The sequence below is a fragment of the Petaurus breviceps genome, unplaced genomic scaffold (genome assembly GCF_028583685.1).
Source record: "Petaurus breviceps papuanus isolate PSGF00001 unplaced genomic scaffold, PetGlider_PUasm1.0 90825, whole genome shotgun sequence".
NCBI classification, from domain to species: domain Eukaryota; kingdom Metazoa; phylum Chordata; class Mammalia; order Diprotodontia; family Petauridae; genus Petaurus; species Petaurus breviceps.
In genome coordinates, this window is record NW_027187353.1 from 20,450,396 (window position 1) to 20,457,473 (window position 7,078).

A 7,078-nucleotide genomic window follows, 5' to 3' on the forward strand; every position below is an offset into this window, starting at 1 on the left:
AGTTATCACTGTTATCCCACATGGCAGGAATTCCTGGAAACTTTCTTCCCCCTGCATTGGTGGTGGAGAGAGTACTTTTGTGGGATGGCCTCCTTTTCCTGGAATCTCCATCTGGGGCCTGGAGAAAGGACTGCAACGAATTTGTGGCCTCAGAGAGAACACAGTTGTTTGCCATAGTAGATGAAAGAAAATCCTAGATTTGGAGTCTGGAGACCCAGGTGCAAATCCAGACCCTGCCCCTGACTGCAGGTGTGGCCTAGGATCATTCCCTGCCCTGGGCCTCAGTTTCCTTCCCTATAAAATGAGGAAATTGGCCTAGAACAGAAGGTCTTGACCTTTTTTCATATCTTGGATCCCTCTGGAAGTCTGGGGAAGTCTAGGGACCCCTTCTCAGAAGGATATTTTTAAATACTTAAAGCACATAGGATTACAAAGGAAACCGAATTCTAATGAAAGAGTTTTCAAAACATACATGTTTTTTAAACCAGGCTGCCAGGGACTGGATTAAGAACCAGCCACCACCCAGCCTCTCTGCCAGCTCTGAGACCCATGACCCTGTGTTTACTGGAGAGGCCAGCCAGCTCTGCAGAGGGACAGAGCCTGGAGCTGCCTCAGGTCCCACGAGGTCTCACCTTTCTCAAGACCCTCAGGAGCCCATGAGCGTCACCCACAGAGCTACGCTATCAAAGCCTAGACGGCCAGTTTGTGGGGCCAGCTCTGGATCGAGGCTCCTGGTTCTTGGTGCTGGCCAAGAACCCGCTCCGGGCCTCAGGACAGAGCCCAGGGCCAGGGTCAGAGATGGGAAAAGAGGGACAGAAACAGAGCTGGTGAAACATTTCTGAAAAGCAGGAAACAACTTAAGGGCAGGAGAGGAGAAGAGAAGGAGGGGAGTAGCCACAGCCCAAGGCACAGACCGCCCTCGCTCCAAGATGAGGGCCTGGTACCACCACCTCAACAGCACCACACAGAGACACCAAGACCAGTCACACGCTCCACAGGAGCATGGAGCAAGACAACTGGGTCTGCCCTCACCGGAAACTGTCTAGAAGAATGTTTCCCAGCCTTCCCCCACCCACTGCAGGCTAGCTCTTCAGAAAGGAAACGAAGACTTCCTCACCACCTGCCCCAGAATCTCTCCTTGATGCTGAGACCCAAGGGAGCCACAGGAAGGCTCTGAGCAGCTGAGCCTAGGCCTGAGAAAAATCAAAGGTCCCTCATAAAACAAGCTGTCTTTGGCCATCAGTCACAAGGCCACTTGCTGCTCTCCAATCCTGAACTGGGAAGCTAGAAAGGCAATGCCTCCAGCCTGGGCTTGGAGCCGGGCCCCCATGTAGGCTGGTAGGCTCTATCTGCAAGGCCATATTAAAAGGAAACAATCCAAACTCTCATCCCATTCACTGTCAGTCTCTTTCCCTCTGCCATCATTCTGGCCTTCTCCCCTCCTCATGAAATGGGGATGTGCTTATGCCCTAACCCCAGGCATGTGGAGGGAAAGGAACCTTGGGAGGGTGAGTCAGAGTGACTCCTCTGCAAGCCCTCAGTTTCCTCATAGGCAAAAATGAAAGGGTTTGAGCTCCCTTCAAGCTCTGATCCTAAAGATACCAAATGAAATCCTGACCGTGCTTAAAGGTATACAAACCGCTTGGCTCACCACAGCCCAGTGTGAAGCAGGGCGCCTAAAGGCTACCAGCCCCGTCTGACAGGTGAAGAACAGGTCCAGAGACAAAGTGACTGACATTCACGGTTTTTCTTTGTTACCAGAGAATTCAGTGAGGAGGTAGGGGGAGGGGGGACGAGTAAAGAGATTTCCCAGAAATGATTATCAGTATCAATATATCAATATCAAAATATCAATAAAAACTTTTTTTAAAGATGAAGTGACTAGATGAACCCATTATATAAGTGGCCGTAGGGCAAGGGGGCCCACGTCTTAGACTTCTCTCTGCACTAGGCATGACTAGACCCCCCACTACCTGGGACGTGGAGAGTGATGGACTATTAGTGCTCAGGAGTTCTGAGTGGACCCACCTCTAAAACTGGGACCAATATGGTGCGCCCCAGGAGGGGGCAGGAAGTCTTCCTAAGGAGGCACACACCAGCCAGGCTCAGAAAGGGAGCAAATCAAAGCTTCTGTGCTGAGCGGCTTTAGAGGCCCATGACTGGCTGGGACTGTTCCAGCCTCAAAAAAAAGTCAAACCTGTATTACGAATCATCTTCTGATCCAATATAGGCTCTTTGGAGGCAGGTGGGCATATGCCTAGCCCACAGTAGACAGCTACAAACACAGCAGGTGCTAAATAAATGCTAAATGATTGGTTACAACCTAAACAGTGTATAACACAGGGCTAACCACCAAACTGCTGATGCTATTCGTTGGTTTGACTTGAAACTCACCCAAGTAAAAATTTCTGGCCCCTCTGAGTACGAAGTAACACAGGGCACCCCTATTTCTAAAGTGATCACGGCGCCTCCTCCATACCAGCCTTTGGGAAGGGAGTGAAAAGATATGATCACAAATCACAGGATGTTAGTCAGTCAATACACACGTATTAAAGCACATCACTAACCGCTAGGGACCCAAAGAAAGATAAACACAGTCCCTGACTGAAGAAGCTGAAATTCATCTAGTCCAGCTCCTCATCTTGCTGGTGGGGAAACTAAGGCCCAGAGAAGGGACAGCCAGCTAGAAAGTGGCAAAGCTGAAACCTGGGATCTTGTCCACTTTGGAGATGAAGAAAATGAAGACACAGTCAGTAGGTCGAAAAGCAGGGAGCCCCAAGGTCAAGAAGCATAGAGGAAGCGAAAGCACCTGGGCCTACAGTGAGGGAAGGAGAGAGGAGGAACTCGAACCCACAGCCAACTGTCAAGCCTTGAACCCCGACCAGCTTCCATCAACCTCAAGCTGCCCTCCCAAGTCTCCCTTGTGGGGAAATCACCCCAAAACCAGTACCTCACAGATGAAGCATCTCCCTGGGGTGGCAAGAAGGGGACCAGCCAAGGGCAGGTGACTACATCAGAGCTTCCCTCCCAGAGGGGACCAGCTGATAGCAAAGTCCATAAGGAACTCAGGAATTTTTTCCAAACCCCCTCCCCCAACAGAATGTAAACTCCTTAAGGGCAGGCCCTCCCTCACTCTTATCCTGACACTCCTAGGGTCTGGTACCGGGTAGGTGCTTAATAAATGTCCACAGGCCCAAACCAGACCCAGCAGAAGACAGTGAGCCTCCTCAGGTTTGGCTTGGAAGGCAGACTTATAGTATCAGAGAATCATTAAGATTTTGGAACTTAGAGAGAAGACAGATTTTACAGAGAGAGAAACCAAGGCCCTGAACTTGGGACTTGCCCCAACAACTACTAAGACTTTTAATTCATGGTTATAATTCTTCTTTGCAGGGTGGCTAGGTGGCACAGTGAATAGAGCGCTGGCCCTGGAGTCAGGAGGACCTGGGTTCGGATCTGGCCTCAGGCACTTAACACACACACACACACACACACACACACACACACACACACACACAAACCTAGCCATGTGACCTTGGGCAAGTCACTTAACCCCAGTTGCCCTCCAAAAAAAGCGAAAAAAAAAACATAATTCTTGTTTGCAACATGACTAATGTGAAAATATCTTTAATGTGAATGTATAGAGAGAGCCTATATCTGATTGCACACCATCTTGGGGAGGAGGGAAGGGAAGAGGGGAAGAAAATTTGGAACTCAAAAACTTGTGGAATGTTGCAAGGTAAAATTAAATAAATTAATTTTTAAAAAAGACTTCCAATTCACTTCTGATTAGAGTTTTAGAGTAGGAATGGATCATAAAAGAAATCTAGTCCGTTCTCTTTATTGTACAGAAGAAGAAATTGTAGCACTCATCAGGGGCAGTGACTGGATTAAGGTACAAAGCCAGTCAGTGACTGGACAGCACTTAACTGGGGGCTGAGCAGGAGGAAGGCAGGCCCCAAGAGTGGTCCATATCCTGTGGCCTGGTCAGGTAAGCAACCCTCAGGCTGCTGCCCCCAGCAGTCCCCAAAGCCCCAGGGCCCTGGCTTCCCCAAAGAACCAAGTCAGCTTCAATACTATCCAAATGGACCCCCAGAGCTGGAATGTGACCCAGGCAAGTTAGCAAAGTCTTCTGGAGAAGATTTCAAAGCACTTAATAAAACACGGCTCACATTTCCACTGAGCTCAGAACCCACTGCTGACAACCTCCTAGTAAGTTAGTTAGTAGTGACCCCTCCCAACCACAGAGCACTTTCAGGTCTACAGCACACCATATGAACGAACGTTCAAAAATCACAACAGCTAGGTGGCACCACAGATAGCAGCTACAGTGAGGAAGGTCTGAGTTCAAATCCAGCCATGAATAGTTACTAGCTGTAGGACTCTGAGCAAGTCACCTAACCTCCTGTTTGCCTCAGTTTCCTCATCTGCAAAATGGGGATGAGAATAGCAAACTACCATGTCCAGTGCTTTGCAAATCTTAAAGCGATATACAAATGTTAGCTATTACTATTCTTATAAATGAGGAAACTGAGGTTCAGAGACAGGAAACAGCTTTCCCAAAATGAAAGGGACAGCCAAAAGTACAAGTCTTCTGATCCCTTTGCCTTCTGCCTCGGTGCCTGTCCTCCCAACAACACAGGAGGGCAGGAGGAGAGAGGATGTTCATCATGGGGTCAAGGACACTGGCCTCCTTCTCCTCACTCCTGGTCTGGGCTTTTCCCTTTGGATCTCTGGCCCCTCTCCTTCTTTCCAGGCCCTCTACCATCCCCCTTGGCCAAGGAGAAACCACAAGCCACCTTAGTATGGTGGCGTAGTGAGAGAAGAGAGAGGAAGGTGTGCTGAAAAGAGCAGGCACGGTAGGTGGGAGCCAGAGGACATGGGCTGAAATCTGGGCCAGGCTCCTTCATATTTGATCCTTCATCTGTTCATCTTGGCTTCAGATTCCCACCTGTAAAATGCAGGGGAGTGTGTGTATGTGACAAGATGATTCTATGACAGCCCACTGAGGCAGCTATGGGAGAGCATGCAGGGCTTGAAATCAAGAAGACTTGAGATCGAATTCTGTCCCTTACACTTAGTAGTAGCTGTGTGTCCTTGGCTGAGTGACCTTACCTTTTCTGCCTCAGTTGCCTCACCTGTAAATGAGGGGCTTGGACTCTATGGCTTCCAAGCTCTAAATATCAGATCCCGTCATCCTGTGAGCCTGGGTAAGTCAGGTGTCAGAGGGAGTAGTGGGTGCCCAGATCCATGGGGGACCTTTCATAGTTACTTGTGGCAGGGAGGATGACGTGTTGCTTCAACTTCCAGAGGAAGACACCCCAACTTCTTCCATTCATGACGGGAAGGGGGCAAAACTAGAAAGACAGGGAGGGCCTTGCCATCATGGAAGAGAGGCCCAGGCAGTGACAAGAGGGATAGTGTTGATACTACCATGTTAAAATTAATATCTACCAAAAGGAAGAAGCTGCATGTAATACAGCTAAGGTTTCATAGCCAATCTTCTGGTCTTTTTATGTGGAAATGTTCATGTTGATGATTTTCTAATTCATAATAATATTTTTTTTTTAAGGAAAAAGGTCTGGGTTTGGAACCAGGAGCTTGTGGCCAGAATCCTAGTGCTACAACTAACTTGACTAATAATTTTGGATACCAAGGTCCCTTCCCTTCTCTGGGCCTCAGTTTCCTCCCCTGTAAAAGGAAGAACTTGGACTAGATGACCCCCAAGGATCACTGCAGCCATACCCTCTCTAACGCTTATTAAGGCCTAGAGAGTTTTCCAGATCTTATAGCTCTGGTAACCCAAAGTCAGAATCTGACAGTCAGTGATTTTCTGGGCCCAGAATGGCAGAGGTGGGCCACCTAGTCTGAGCCCTGGCTCCACAGCAACCTCATTCCACAATATCCTGGCCTCTTCATGGCACTAGCCAAGGATGGGCAACCCAGTGCCTCTAGAGAAGGTCCCTTTCATTTAAAGCCGGCTCTCCCAGCTCTGAAGTCTTTCCTGATGACCAAAACCAAACCTGCCTCCCCCCTCCCCCACCCCACCCAATGCTCCCAGGCCTGCTTTGGGGGCCAAGCAGGACAAGGCCAATCTCTCTGCCATAGGAGAACCTTTGCAGTGACTCAGGGGTGTTCTCCAATCTATTCCCTCTTCCCCCAAATCTTCTGCAAGCTGAACTCCCTTGCTTTCCTTCAAGGGAGAATGCAGAAATAATGGGAACACGGGATTTAAGACTGAGAGATCTCAGAGCAAGGGTCACCACCTTAATCCACAGAAGAAGAAACTTCGGTCCAAAGGGAAGGGAGTTTACTCAAAGTCACACAAATTTCATAGCAGAAAGCTAGCCCCCCACCTCCACCCCAGTCCATATCCAGGGAGAAGTTTCACTACAGTAAAATGGGGAAACTGAGGCTGGGAGGAAACAGAAGCTGGCTAGCCCACAGTCACCCGGGTGGCATAGCCGGGAATGCACTCTTTTCACTCGCGCTCTTCCGAGGCGTGCCTGGGCACAGGGGAGGTGCGGGGAGGGGGAAGGGGCTAGGGGGAGGGGCGCGGAGAGACTGCGTGCTGGGTTCCCTACCTGCGTCTCGGCGGCCCCAGGGCACATGGACTCAGCACAGGACAGCACGCAGTTCCTCCGAGGGACAGACGGCTGGAAGGCTGGCTGACTGGACTGGCGGACGGACAGCCGGAAGGCCGGCCAGCGGGACGCACGGACAGGCGAGATCTGGCTCCCCGAGGGCCTCCCCAGCACGGAGTTAGCAGCGGCCGCTCGGTCCGGGTGACCCCCTCACGCTGCCGGCCCCTGCCCACTTCCCGGGGCCCTCCATGGGGCGGCGGCTGGTGGGCCGGAGCTGCCCCGTGTGCGGGGAGCGAGCGAGCCTGCGGGGCGCAGAGGAGCGCAGCGCACGGCCGAGCGAGCGCACGCCGCCTTGGAGCTGCTCCCCGGCTGTGGGCTCCGCACCCCGGCTGTGGGCTCCGCTCCCCGGCTGTGGGCTCCGCTCCCCGGCTGTGGGCTCCGCACCCCGGCTGTGGGCTCCGCACCCCGGCTGTGGGCTCCGCTCCCCGGCTGTG

The 7,078-nt window shown here is 51.3% G+C and overlaps 1 protein-coding gene across 2 annotated transcripts in view; it reads right to left on the reverse strand.

Annotated features, from left to right (window-relative positions):
• Nucleotides 1–6,722, reverse strand: part of PALD1 (phosphatase domain containing paladin 1) — a 90,963-nt gene extending 84,241 nt beyond the window's left edge. The window contains exon 1 of one of the 2 annotated variants that reach the window (XM_069071442.1): nt 6,585–6,722. The gene's annotated coding sequence lies outside the window, so the exon portion shown is untranslated. The remainder of the gene's footprint in view (nt 1–6,584) is intronic. The other variant, XM_069071443.1, reaches the window with a different exon arrangement.
• Nucleotides 6,723–7,078: the final 356 nt, after the last annotated feature.